At 46.4% G+C, this 14,542-nt stretch overlaps 1 long non-coding RNA gene across 1 annotated transcript; it reads left to right on the top strand.

Moving 5' to 3' along the window:
* The first annotated feature begins 615 nt into the window (after positions 1–615).
* Positions 616–3,472, top strand: LOC116269209. Its single transcript, XR_004176661.1, has 2 exons — positions 616–1,242; positions 1,436–3,472. It is a non-coding gene; the product is annotated as an uncharacterized LOC116269209 (long non-coding RNA).
* The last annotated feature ends 11,070 nt before the right edge of the window (positions 3,473–14,542 follow it).

Here is a 14,542-nt window from a genome sequence, read left to right as displayed (position 1 = left end):
AGCAGCCTGTCTTGCTCTGCCTTTGCAGCTGCATAAAGCGCATGAGAAGTTGTAGTAACTTCAACAGAAAGAGGAAGTCCCGGAAGATGGGCACGCTCTTTAAAAGAACATGAAGGAAAAGTCCACATAACCCCTGACAAAAACTCTCTCCTTGACCAAACTTGAGTCAGGCTCCTCCAAGCCCTTGACCTTGGTCCTTGTCCTTGCTAGGCCTGCAAAGCTCAGTTTCAACAGGGATCCTGCTGCCAGTTTATTGAGAACCCTTGATCCTCCATATCGGATCACCCTGGCCTGCCTTCAACAAGAATCTCCTTGATCAGTTTAGCAAGAACCCCGACCCTGAAATCACCTTCATCTGCTGAACCCCCTCAACCTGCTGTAAATAGCCCCTTGTTCTTTTTTGTTTTTCATTTTAATTTTATAATTTTTTTTGATAAGGAGTCTCACTCTGTTGCCTAGGCTGGAGTACAGTGGCCCAATCTCAGCTCACTGCAACCTCTGCTTCTTGGGTTCAAGTGATTCTTCTGCCTCAGCCTCCCTAGTAGCTGGGACTGCTACAGGCACCTGTCACCACCTCTGGCTAATTTTGTATTTTTGGTAGAGATGGGTTTTCACCATGTTGGCCAGGCTGGTCTTGAACTCCTGACCTCAAGTGATCTGTCTGCCTCAGCCTCCCAAAGTGCTAGGATTACAGGTTTGAGCCACCACGTCTGGCTCCTTGTTCATGTATTGGGAGTTGCGCCTGATCTCTGTCCCCTGTTGTGACAGTGTGGACACCAATTGCAATTGTCCTGAATAAAGTCTTACATACCATTTTTAAAAGTGTCAGAATAATTTTTTGTTTTACACCCTCCCCAGCCCCACCCCCTGTCAGGGAACATTTAAGTACAGAACTTAGAGCTCCATACTAGACAAGGTTTCTCTTCAGCACAGAGAATTTCTGTCCTTGGCCACACTCCGGTGAGGTCGGTAAGTCCTGCCCCGGTTCCTGGACCTGCAGCCTTCTGTGGAAAGCCCCCACTCACAGGCAGCCACAGCAGAAGCAATGGAGGAAGGAAGCCCGGCAGGCTGGCTCAGCACGTGGTCGACTGAGGTCTCATTTCCTTTTTATTTTCTTTCTAGTGCTCCTTTCAAAACTGTATCTCTCTCCTTTAGAACACAACTTCTTTTTTTAACCCTAAGTCTCACGTGGAAAGAATTTGTTTAGTTTGCAGTGGTGCTGTGGCATGAACCTTCAGTGGGGTGAGTCATATACCCTGGGCTGCTGACTTGCATGAGGCAGGGACAGGGAATGTTAGCTCGGGGAGCTTGCTTATGTGTTTTCATTGTAAAGAGATGTAATAAAAAGGCACTATATCAGAATGTAAACTCTCAATATCAGTCTTTAATTCAGCAGTGTTTTTCTATAATAAAGTATATTTGTGTTTGTTAACAGAAGGAGGAGGTGGAAAAAACATAAAGCACGTGCAAGTAAAGGTTTAAAATACAGGTGAAACTCTACCTACAGAGGCACGACTCTAACATGCTTAAGGATGCTTGAGAAAGCCCTGACCCTACAAAAAGGCCTAAGACCCGTGGCAAGAATGAAGGAGTCACGCAATGCAAAAAGCACATGAAGCCCAAGGTTCTCTTCCCCAGTGTTAAATCATCTTAATACAGAGGACTGGGCTTTAGGACATTCTGTGAAACTTGACTCACCGTGTTCTGTGTCTGGAAGCTCAATGTGAAGCAGATCTTACTTGCACTTCTAAAAGGAGGCATGTTGATGCAATGGAAAAAGATCTGATGCAGTAAGACTCAGAGTTCTAAGATTCTCTCTGTCTCTAACTGCCATTACAAGCTTTTGTGAGGATGGAAAGGTCTTTGCAGGGTGCCTGCACACAGGAAGTGTCTCTAACAGGAAAGAACATGTTGTTGGAGCTTACCATTCTAGTGCAGCTTCCCTCACAACAGCACCAGTGGGGCCATCTGTCCAGATGCCCGGCCCTGTCCTTTTGAACATCCTAGATGCTTTGCACCCTCCAATCAATGTCCTGTGAGTTGCTTTCCTGCTAAAGTCAGCCCAAGATGATTTCTCTTGCTTGCAACAGAAGAGTCTTGCCTTGGTCAGTTGCTGTATTTGTTCCCTGTGGCTGCTGTAACAAGTCGCCATCAACTCGGTGGCTAAAAAGCAACAAAAATTTCTTCTCTCACGGTGTGGAGACCAAATATCCAAAATCAGTTTCACTGGGCCAAAATCAAGGTGTGGATTGGGCAGCACTCCCTCCTGAAGATCTAGGGGAGAATCCATCCCTTGTTTCCTTTAGGTCCCTGGGACTGCTGCATCCCTTGGCTTGTGACCATATCACTCCAATCTCTGCCTGTGTGATCACATTACCGTCTCCTCTCCTGTGTGTGTTGACTCTCCTTCTGTCACTCTTTTTTAAGGACCCTTGTGATTACTTTTAGGGAGTACCAGGCTAACTCAGGATAATCTCCCCATCTCAAAATTCTTAACCTAATCACACCTGCAAAGACCCATTTTCCATATAAGGTAACATTTATGGGACACAGGAGTTATTACCTGGTATCTCTGGGGGTCATTATTCAGCCTACTGTAGTTGTCAGTTATGGAGTTTGCTTTTATAGCCTATGTTTGCTGTACTTTTTGATGATGATGCTTACAAGTCTCATTGTCTCAATCTGGTGGGACCTGCAGGTACTAATGGCTATGACATCTGGACAGGAGACAAGCAGCAACAGGAACAGGTTTGCAGGAACCTGGAGCCATTGGCATCTGCTTGGCTCTGCCTCGTCTTTTGCTGTTTATGGGTTGTTGCCTTGGCAGAGCCATGGCTAGAGGTATAGAGTAACTCATACGCTTTTGACAAGAAAAGGTTTTGACCCCATAGGGGAAACACCACAGCTCTTATGTGGTTATTTCCATAGCTAATTTGAGTACAATATGTCAAGAAACATGGCCCAAACCTTTCCTATCAAAAGCATTTAGGTTATTATTCTTAAATGGTTTTGATGGTAGTATATTTTACCGTGGAGACATAACCATGCATTATTTAGATACATATTTCTGCTGAATTCCATTCCCTCTCTCCCTCAAAACTGTGAATGCATTTGGTGTTTAAGAACACATGCGTGCTCCCTAACCACAGGGGCATACGCTCAAGCCGCCCCAACAAATGCTGCTATTATTGAAATGGGTGCTCCAGAGTTAGAAAGCAGTTTTTATTTCTTCTAGATGTTATGCAGATTTATGGTAATAATACTTTGTATTGTTAACCTTTGCATGTAATAGTAGCATTTGTTCCTATCTATTGAAACACGACCATGTCTGTGTAACATGCATTAAATAAAAATGGAATGTTGGCAATTTTCAGCTCCTTTACTTCCTGCCAGCTCTCCCTTTAGAAAGCTAACTGGAAGAGAAATATATTTTTTCCAGTGAAATACAGAATTTGTTTTTCAAAGAATGAAACAAAAGTAGGAGTTTGTCGTTTTGTTTGAATTCAAATAATCTCTTAAAGTTATGGGACTAAACAGCAAATTTGAGGGGAGAGGAAGAGGGGAAGATACCATACAAATAGCTAAATTTATACCAAAAGTTCAGTGGAAACAAAAACAGTGTAGACACATGACAGGGGATGTCATCAGTGGACGCAAAATTGGAGCTTTAGATAAGGGGTATTTTTAATACATTTACATTAGGCAGCCTTCTCCATCACAGCAGAGACTGCAGGCCCAGGAAACCTGATGGATTCATTCATGGGTTCACTCATTTGGTCATTTAGCTGATACTTAAGGAGCACTGGCACAGAGCAGATGCTAAAAGTAACATGGTGAGCAAATAGTCAGGGTCTCTGTCTTCACTGGGAAGCATCCTTGTGAAGGAAACAGACATTAAGACGTTTCAGGTTCTTCTAATTGTATCCTAAGAGCAAAGAGGTGTCTCAGAGGGTATTGAAAGTGCTGAAGTAGAAACTGTCATGATCAGATTTCCATCTGAAATGATCACTTGGTTGGAAACCAGTACAAGCATAGGTGGACGTCAGTCCAGGGAAGAAATGATGGTTATTGGGATGAAGGTGGTGGGAGTAGAGAAAAAGGGATAGATTTGAGAGATTTTTCTCAGGTGAAGTTCACAGATCCATGTAATGGTTTGGCTCTGGTTTGGGCAACCTTACACCTTGATTTGCTGAAACAGTCTACAGTGACCTGCCGCTACAATGTAACCATTTATTGGCTGGACACGGTGGCTCATGCCTGTAATCCCAGCACTTTGGGAGGCCAAGGCGGGCAGATCACTTAAGGCCAGGAGTTTAAGACCAGCCTGGCCAACATGGTGAAACTCCCTCTCTACTAAAAATACAAAAAATTAGCCCGGCATGGTGGCGAATGCCTGTAATCCCAGCTACTCAGGAGGCTGAGGCAGAAGAATCGTTTGAACCTGGGAGGTGGAGGTTGCAGTGAGCCGAGACGGTGCCACTGCACTCCAGCCTGGGTGACACAGTGAGACTCTGTCTCACACACACACACAAAAAAAGTCACCATTTATTATTACTCTGCTATGGTCCAAATGTTTGTGTCTCCACAAACTTCATATGTTCAAATCTAATCAACAATGAAATGTGTTTGGAGGTAGAGCCTTTGGAAGCTGATTAGGTCACGAGTGCAGAGCCCCCATGAATGGAATTAGTGCCTTTAGAAAACAGGCCAGAGACAGACCTCTTGTTCCTTCTGCCATGTGAGGTTACTGTGAAAAGAAGATTATCTATGAACCAGGAGTGGCCCTCACCAGAAACAAAATCAGCCAACATCTTGATCCAGGACTTCCCAGAGTTCAGAACTGGGAGAAATAAATGTCAGCTGGGCAAGATGGCTTACTCCTGTAATCCCAGCACTTTGGGAATCTGAGGTGACAGGATCAGTTGAAACCAAGAGTTTGACACCAGCCTGGGCGACATAGTGAGACTCCCGTGTCTACCAAAAATTAAAAAATTAGCTGGGCATGGTGGCACACACTTGCAGTTCCAGATACTCAGGAGGCAGAGGTGTAAGGATCACTTGATTCTAGGAGGTTGAGGCTGCAGTGAGCCATAATCATGCCACTGCATGCCAGCCTGGGCAACAGAGCAAGACGCTGAAAAAAGAAAAGAAAAGAAAAGAACAGAAGAGAAGAGAAGAGAAGAGAAAAGAAAAGAAAAGAAAGGAAAAGAAAGGAAAGGAAAGGAAAGGAAAAGAAAGGGGAAAGAAGGAAGGAAGGAAGGAAAGAAGGAAGGAAGGAGGGAAGGAAAGGAGGAAGGAAGGGAGGAAGGAAGGAAGGAAGGAAGGAAAAAGAATAAGAGGAGGAGGAGGAAGGAAGGAAGATAGGAAGGAGGAAGGAAGGAAGATAGGAAGGAGGGAGGAAAAAAGAAAGGAAGAAAGGAAGAAAGAAAAAGAAAGAGAAAGAAAGAAAGAGAGAGAGAGAGAGAGAGAAATGCGTGTTGTTCATGAGCCACCCAGTTAATGGCATTTATTACAGTAGCCTCCATGGACTAAGTCATCCTCCTTTTACTCCCCCAAGTGTCTAGTTTGGACAATAAACTCTGTGGTCATTCTGCCTCTGAGGCATAGGGAGAGGGTGGTGTTGAGGATGAATGTGGGCCTCTGACTCACACTCTGGAAAGACAGCAGTGCCATTGCTGAGATAGTAAACATGGGTGAATGCCATGATTCTACAGGTTATCACATCACAACCACTTCCACTGAGAAATAAGCCGGGCAGTGCTGCAGGCTTAAGGGTGTTGGAATTCGTCTGGTCGGTCAACTAAGCAACGGGCTGCCCACCAGCATCGGTAAAAACAAGCACCATCTATAACCTTGGGCGGTCCTACCGGCCCTACTGTGTCGCGTGGTCACCCAGGCTCCCTGCTGACTGTGACCACAGTTCCCTGGCCACCTCCTTACATAGGAAACACACGTTGGTCTCATGAGAATTTTGTTCCCAAGCACTGTTTCCTCTTGGGCTCATGTGGGCCTGCACATGCGTCCCTCCTGTCCATGCTGATGGTGGGAAGATGCTTGTAAGAATAATCCCATAGCAAGACTCTGAGAGAGCCCAGGTGGGCACAGAGGGACAGTGACAGAGTCTCCGAAAAGGAGGAGAACAGGGGAAAGGGAATTATTTTTGCAGGCAAGGAAACAAGAGCACAGATTTTGACCTCCTTAATTACACTCCAGAGTGTGCACTTGCTTCCTGCTCAGCCACATTCTCCTGGTAGACACCTGATCCCCCTGTGACTTCGTTGCTGAAAACTTGTCTTTCAGATCCCCTTTGCCCATCGTCTGTGTGCTCCCAAGAGTCTTCTCTTCAATCCCACTGGGGGTCCCCAGCACCCTGGGCCAGGCCTCTCCCTATGTTACCAACAAGCGTTCCAAGTGTTCCTGTGAAGCCAGCTCTTCCTACGGATGGGATGGGATCCCTTGGTATTGAACAATCACCAAGTCAAGTGAAGCATGAGCTCTTTGTTCCCCTTGACCTTGTCTTCTAATTGCTCACTGGTTTTTCTTATCAGCTTGTGAGATCTCCTTGTACAGGCTTGTGAATATTTTTGTGTGACATATGTGCCGAAAATATTTTTCCAATTTATCACTTTTCATTTGATTAGGTGTATGGTATCTTTCCCCAGGTGATATATATATACACACACATATATATATGTATATACATATATGATAGATACAAATGACAAATACATGAATATAATTGAACATACACAGGATTTACTGTCAAGAGTAATATGGTCTCCCCATGTATAGTTTTCCTTGTCTCTAATTTTATTAAATTGTGTTTGCATTTAGATCTTGGATTATTCAAAACATTGCACTATTTGTACAATCACTCCCAAAGACAATACATAAAAACTTGACAGAATCTGATATTTCTAAAATAAATCACTCCAGACCAGTATCTTTTCTCCCTATGCACCCCCCACCCCACCCCACTGCCCCCTCCAGCCGAGACAGAGTTTCACTCTTGTTGCCCAGGCTGGAGTACAATGGCATGATCTTGGCTCACTGCAACCTCCGCCTCCCAGGTTCAGGTAGTTCTCCTGCTTCAGCCTCCTGAGTAGCTGGGACTACAGGCATGCGCCACCACACCCGGCTAATTTTTGCATTTTTAGTAGAGGTGGGGTTTCACCATGTTGGTCAAGCTGGTCTGGAACTCCCAACCTCAGGTGATCCACCAGCCCTGACCTCTCGAAGTGCTGGAATTACAGGCATGAGCCACCATGCCTGCCCTCCAGACCAGTATCTTACAATACAATATTTTATTGTATTCTAAGGAAAAATTCAGAGCAGAACTGAAATTCTACCCCGCCCTCCCCCGCCCCCCAGCAGGTGCTGACTTCTCCAGCACAGCCCCCTCACCTCCATTTCCTCTCCTACCAAAAGCATCCGTCTTTCTTCTATCCCTAGACCTGCCCTAGGTGGAAAGACTTGGTCCGATCTAAATTTTGAGCTTCCTGTTTCTTGTGGAGTTGATTTACATTTCACTTTTCTGTTCTAAAAGCATTATCTATTCATCGTAGAAAACAAAAGTGTTATAAATAGTAAAGCCTCCACAAATGGACATTATTGGAGGTCTCAGCATCTGACTCCCGTCTCCAACTCCAGAGCCATGTCTTTCCCCACAGCTGCTATCCAGGGATGGGCCCCCGGCCCGCCGAGAGCCAGGAGACCAATGGTAGCCTTACCTGCGGGGAGAGGCGTCCCACTTTCCTTCCAGTCCCTGAAAGCTACTGAAGGGAACTCTGCTGCTCTGGTGGTGGTGGGGGGCGGTAGGCAGCCATCAGCAGAGCAGGCAGGGCAGCACCCAAGGCCCTGGAGGGGGAACCCAGAGATGCCTTTCAGGACATGTTGTCCCACACCTGAGTGTCTGATCTGCTAATGCTGCTATGCAGAAGGTTGGGGTGAAACGCCACAATTGCTCCACTCACTAGAGCCACGTAAACCACCTGAGCTGGAGCAGGTGTCTTAGTTGGGCCTGCCAGGCGGCTGGAGGATGTGGGAGAGGAGGCCTGCTTCTCATCCAATTCTCCTTTTCTTTGTCCAGAAATAGGCACACAATGAGGAAGGCGTCTGATTCCAGATGGCAATTGTCCCAGAAAAGCAGGTGCCCTGCACCAGTATGGACATGCATGCGCATTAATCCAGCCATTTCCATTCGGGGTGCCCATGCCTTACTTCAGAAGGGGGCTCAGTTCACGAAAGGTGGAAGAGCCCAGGAGCTGGAGAAAACAGTGCTAATGAAAACTGTCTTTGTTCTAAAGAAAATCCCCAAGGGAGCATCATTTGGACGCTTGGTTTTGAATGGATGGAGCACAAAGTGAGGCCTCATAAGTGGTCAGTTGGGAAGGGAAGCACTTGAGCTGAGAAAAGCCACAGCAGGAAAGCAAGTGGAGGGGACAGGTTTTCTTCTGCCCTCTCTTCCCACGAAGAGCCACCACACATTCACTGAGTACCACCCTGTGCAGGGAGCAAGGGCTGGGTGATGGGAGCCTGCAGCCGAAGGACCTGGGCATCCTAGGGACAGAGAAAACAGTGCCTACCAGGGATCCCTGTCCACAGCGTGGGAGACGAGGAGCAGAGTTGCTTATGGTCCTGAAAGAGATGGGTCTGAAAGAGAAGGAGAAGAACCCTTCTTAGGGTGGCCACTGCAGCCCGTTTGGGGGTCTTTCCCAGCCTGTGAATGCAGACAGATCAGGAGAATTGATAGGAACCAAATACAGGGGACACGGCTCTCCCCTGCTCTCTCTTCCACCAGGAGAAGCAGTGCCATGTGCCTGTGGTTATGCATACTGGAAATTCCTCACTTGGTCTGCTTCTTGCACTCTCTGCTGGCGGTGTTCCCTCGGGTACCGCGAGCAGGGGCACCCCCAGGGAGCAGAGGCCAGGGCGAGGCTCAGAGCCAAGGCTGATGCCTATAAACGGAGGCAGCTGAGTTGGAGGCCACAGCGTGGATGGTCCCCGTCACCGTGGAGGGACAGCATGTGAGGCTTTCAGCCCCTCCCAGGGTGGGTGGTATCACTCAAGGAGGAACCAACAAATCCCACCCTTTCCCCTTCCCTCTCTCTTGACTTGCCTCCATCTTTCTTGCCTTTCTTCCCCCCACAAACCTTTCTTGATCTCCTACTACATACCAGGGGTGATTGTAGGAGCTGGAGACAAAGCAGTAAACAAAACAAATGCTTGTCTTTGTAGTACTTACGTTCGGATGGAGGCGAGGTCGAAGAAACACTTTGATGTTGGAGTTCAAGACAGTGCACTGCTTAACAAAGAAAGAGGCAAGTCAAGGAGAGAGAGGGCAGGTGGAACCCATCACAGAGTGGCCTCTCTGCGGAGGGATGTCTAGCGACTGGACCACCCCACTCGGTGTCCCTGTGGGGTCTGGGGCTCAGGACAGTCAGCACAAGGACTCCAGGGCTCCCCGTACACTGCGGCGCCTGAGGGTTCCTGGGGGGCAGCTGAAGTGTGTGCACCGACCTGGGCCAACATCCAGGGCCCTGTTATGCAAGGGAGAAGGAGCAGAGACTTGGGGGTGGGAGGGGGGTGGGGAGCAGAGCCACAGGCATTCTGCTGTGGTTTCTCCAGACCCACCTGCTTGGGAGGAGCCTGATTCTACAGCTCATCACCCCTCAGCACTCCCGCAGGCCCCGCAGCAACTTCCAGGTCTCTGCTCTGCAGCAGTGGGACCTCCTCTCAGCATCTCTCCCCACCAGCCTCCTGGAAGCTTCTCAGGCTTCTCCACCTTTGCTCCTCCACAGAAAAAAAGCCCTACACCAAGCTCACTGGGGCCATGCTGGGCTCCACCGGGCACCATGAACTGACCCAAAACCGGAACACCAAGTCCTTCAGCATTGGCATTGGGCAGGAAAACAAGAGCCAGGCAGGTCACCAAACCACCAGAATGCAGAGTTTAAAAATAGCCTCTCGGCACTGCCCTACTTCTCCTGAAACGATTCCACTGGATCTGGTCACATTTTTATATTCTGGGAGCACTCGAGATGGATTTTCACAATGCACATTGAAGCCGTCTACGTGATATTTAACCAAAGACAGGCAGATTGATAAGGAATCAAAAAGGATTTTAAGACCGAGGAGTGAAGCGTGGGGAGACCTGGAAAGCCGTCGTTGGGCAAAGGAAATGGATTTTTGTCCTCTGGGTATGTGTCAGAGGGAGGGGTGGGGAGGCACTGTGTCAGGAAGTGGAAATGGCCTGCTGGGGATAGAGATAACAGAGCTCTGAAATCTGGGAGGAGAATCCTCCAAAGGCTGCAGCCATTGATCTGCAGAGACCCTGCAAGGAATAGCAGGCCTCCTCCAGCCCATTCCAGAAAAACACCAACTCCACCTAAAACCAATGTAGGAAATCCACAGGGTTCAGCCTTCTGCCTGGCCAGCAGTGGCCCCTCACCCCACTACCACCATCGGTTTCTCCTAGTCTTTGCCAGCAATCCTCCGGTTTGAATCCAATAGGGGAAGGAAAAGGAAAGAAAACACAAGCTTTTTTTGTTTTTGTTTTTTCTTTGAGACGGAGTCTCGCTCTGTCGCCCAGGCTGGAGTGCAGTGGCACAATCTAGGCTCACTGCAAGCTCTGCCTCCCGGGTTCACACCATTTTCCTGCCTCAGACTCCTAAGTAGCTGTGACTACAGGCACCTGCCACCGCGCCCGGCTAATTTTTTGTATTTTTCTTAGTAGAGATGGGGTTTCACCATGTTAGCCAGGATGGTCTCGATCTCCTGACCTCGTGATCCACCCGCCTTGGCCTCCCAAAGTGCTGGGATTACAGGCATGAGCCACCGTGCCTGGACCACAAGCATTTTTATTCAACAAATACTTACAGAGTGCTCCTGCGTCCCAGCGCTGTGGTGGACATGACATCAGGGGATAGAGGGACAATGCTGTCCTCTCTTGGATTTTGTACTCTGGGGCCGGCCGCCAGGGCAGAGCGAAACAGAGAAAAAGTCAGGTGGGGATGAGTGCTATGAAGGGCAATGGGCCAGAGTGAAGGATAGGACAGACGGGAGCCCTCATGGAGGGTGCTCTTAGAAATCACAGACAGGAGGGCCTGTGAAAATTAGTGTCTCTTTATCTTTAGTCTCTGGTGGGGCGGGGCGGGGGAAGCACTCTTTCTCCTGCGTGGGTCATGGCTGATACTTTTACTGGAAAGGGGTCCAGATCCGGTCTTGGATCTCAAGAAAGAAAGAATTCAGGAGGAGTCCACAGAGTAAAGTCAAAGAAAGTAACGGAATAAAAGAATGGCCACTCCATAGACAGAGCAGCACCGAGGGCTGCTGGTTGCCCATTTTTATGACTATTTCTTGATCATATGCTAAACAAGGGGTGATTCATTCATATCTCCCCTTTTTAGACCATTCAGGGTAACTTTCTGATGTTGCCATGGCTTTCGTAAACTGTCATGGTGCTGGTAGCAGTGAGGACAACCAGAGGTCACTCTCACCACAATCTTGGCTTCGGTGGGTTTTGGCTGGCTTCTTTACTGCAAACCGTTTTATCTACAAGGTATTTATGACCTTATGTATCTCCTGCCGACCTCTTATCTCATCCTGTGACTTAGAATGATTTAACCATCTGGGAATGCAGCCCAGTAGGTCTCAGCCTCCTTTTACCCAGCCCTATTCAAATGGAGTTGCTCTGGTTCCAATGACTCTGACAATACCTCCGCAGGAAACCTTGATTCCATTTCTCATGTCCTATAGGGTGTGCCTTCATCATCTTTCTCCCTTTAGCACACTATTTTTTTTTTTTTTGAGATGGAATTTCACTACTGTCACTCTTGTTGTCCAGGCTGGAGTGCCATGGCATGATCTCAGCTCACCACAACCTCCGCCTCCCCGGTTCAACCGATTCTCCTGCCTCAGCCTCTTGAGTAGCTGGGATTACAGGCGGGTGCCACCACGCCCGGCTAATTTTATATTTTTAGTAGAGACAGGGTTTCTCCATGTTGGTCAGGCTGGTCTTGAGAACTCCCAACCTCAGGTGACCTGCACACCTCGGCCTCCCAAAGTGCTGAGATTACAGGTGTGAACCACTGTTTTTCAACTTCTCCCTACCCAGTGGAATCTTGCTCACTCCCACTGAGCGTGCTCAAATTTCTATCATCTTAAAATCTTGAGTGCTCTGATGCACACGTGCACGCACACATGCACTCACATGCCCCACAATTGACTCCAGCTGTGACTTCATTCTTTGCTCAAACAATTGCCTTGAGTTCTTGTCGCCATAATCTTTCAAACTTGATTACTTTTTTATTCTTTATTGATTATGATAAAAGCAATATATACTTATTTTTGAAAAAAATGTGAAATTAGCAGTATACAGGAAGAGAAAAAGATGCAAGCATTTCCACCATTGTCTCTGGGCCCAGCACACACAGGCAGGAGCCATTCATACACATCACCCACCTCCACATCCTCCTGTGCCTTTGTTCATATGTGAAATCCCATTGTTACACAGTGTTGTCTTCTATTCTACTTAAAATTGTATCATAAGCATTGTCGCATTTTAACAACAATTTTTTATGTGAAAATGTAAGTGGCTTTAAAAAACTATTCTCTCTAGTGGATGTCTCATACTTGACTTAAACATTCCCTTGAAGGTCACTTAGTGTGGCTGCCATGTGTTCCACATAAAAATAACACAGCCATCAACGGGTGGGTGCACAACCCCCGTCCTCATTTCAGCTTTCCTTAGGGTATGTTTCCCGAACAGGATTACTGAGTCAAAAGCTATGAGTTTGTCGAATGCTGTTGATACCAATTGCTGGATTTCTTTTCAGCAAAGTTGGCTGGTTCACATCCACATCAGCACTTGCTGACGCTCAGAAGGCTCCCTTTCCCATTGAGTTCATATTACTGCCCTTTCCTTATCCAGCCTATATCGGTTCTTTATTAGGGAAACTAACCCTTTGTCTTTCACGTTTGTTACCAATATGCTCTCACTTTTGTTTTCTAATGAATTGTATTTACCATGGATACATAATCAAGTATATTGTTTTTAAATACAAGCTGTAAATATTTTTTCCTAATTTTCTGTGGTTTTCTTATTTTAAAATGCATTTGGGATTTAATTTTCCTATGTCACGGGAGAAGAACTAATTTTATCCCTCAAACAGTCAATTATCACACCCCACTTATAGAATAATCTGTTCTTTATTCATTGGTTTGTGATGACTCTTTCTAAAAATGATATAAGTTCTTACACGTGGTTGGCCTGTGTCTGGCTTATGTCTTTAGCCCTGTTGATTTGACTTTTCTTTTGTGAGAAACATGATGACTTTCTTTTCTTTTTATTAAGTTTTAAAATTTAGTAACATTTTTTACTTTGTTTTTAAAAACCTATTTGCCAGGCATGGTGGCTCATGCCTATAATCCCAGCACTTTGGGAAGCTGAGGTTGGGGGATCACTTGAGCCCAAGAGTTCAAGACCAGCCTGCGCAACATGGGAAGACCCTGTCTCTATGAAAAACTTTTTTAAAAGTTAGGTGGGAGTGGTGGTGTGCACCCGTGGTTCCAGCTACTTGGGAGGCTGAGGTAAGAGGATTATTTGAGCCTCGGAGGCCGAGGCTGCAGTGAGCCATGCTCAAGTCACTGCACTCCAGCATGGGTAAGAGTGATACCCTGTCTCAGAAACAAGCAAACAAAACCCATTTGCAGTCATTTATTTTCTTTTTCTTTTTATTTTACTTTGAGTTCCAGGATACATGTGCAGAATGTGTAGGTTTGTTACATAGGTATACATGTGCCATAGTGGTTTGCTGCACCTATCAACCTGTCATCCAGGTTTTAAGCCCCACATGCATTAGGCATTTGTTCTAATATTCTTCCTCTCCTTGTCCCCCACCCACTAACAGGCCCTGATTTGTTATGTTTCCCTCCCAGTGTCCATGCATTCTCATTGTTCAACTGCCACTTATGGGTAAGAACATGCAGTGTTTGGTTTTCTGTTCCTGTGTTAATTTGCTGAGGATGATAGCTTCCAGCTTCACCCATGTTCCTCCAAAGGACACTGTCTCATTCTTTTTTATGGTTGCATAGTATTCCATGGTATATATGTACATTTTCTTCATCCAGTCTGTCATTGATGGGCATCTGGGTTGGTTCCATGTCTTTGCTATTGTCCTGCAATAAACATACATGTGCATGTGTCTTTATAGTAGAATGATTTATAATACTTTGAGTATGTACCCAATAATTGGATTGCTGGGTCAAATGGTATTTCTGGTTCTAGTTCTCTAAGGAATCGTCACACTGTCTTCCACCACGGTTGAACGAATTTATATTCCCACCAACAGTGTAAGAGCATTCCTATCTCTCCACAGCCTCACCAGAACCTGTTGTTTCTTCAGCAGTCATTTATTTTTCAAGGTAACAATAGAATGATTTTGTCAAGATGAAGTGTTGGTTTGAGATTTGATTTGGATTTTGTTACTTATAAAGTAACTTGAGAAAAATTTATTTTGTTGCATCATCAGGAATGTGATGC

The sequence above is a fragment of the Papio anubis genome, chromosome 10, assembly GCF_008728515.1.
Source record: "Papio anubis isolate 15944 chromosome 10, Panubis1.0, whole genome shotgun sequence".
Classification (NCBI taxonomy): domain Eukaryota; kingdom Metazoa; phylum Chordata; class Mammalia; order Primates; family Cercopithecidae; genus Papio; species Papio anubis.
The sequence above is the reverse complement of the archived record's forward strand: the minus strand, read 5'-3'. Positions and strand labels throughout refer to the sequence as shown.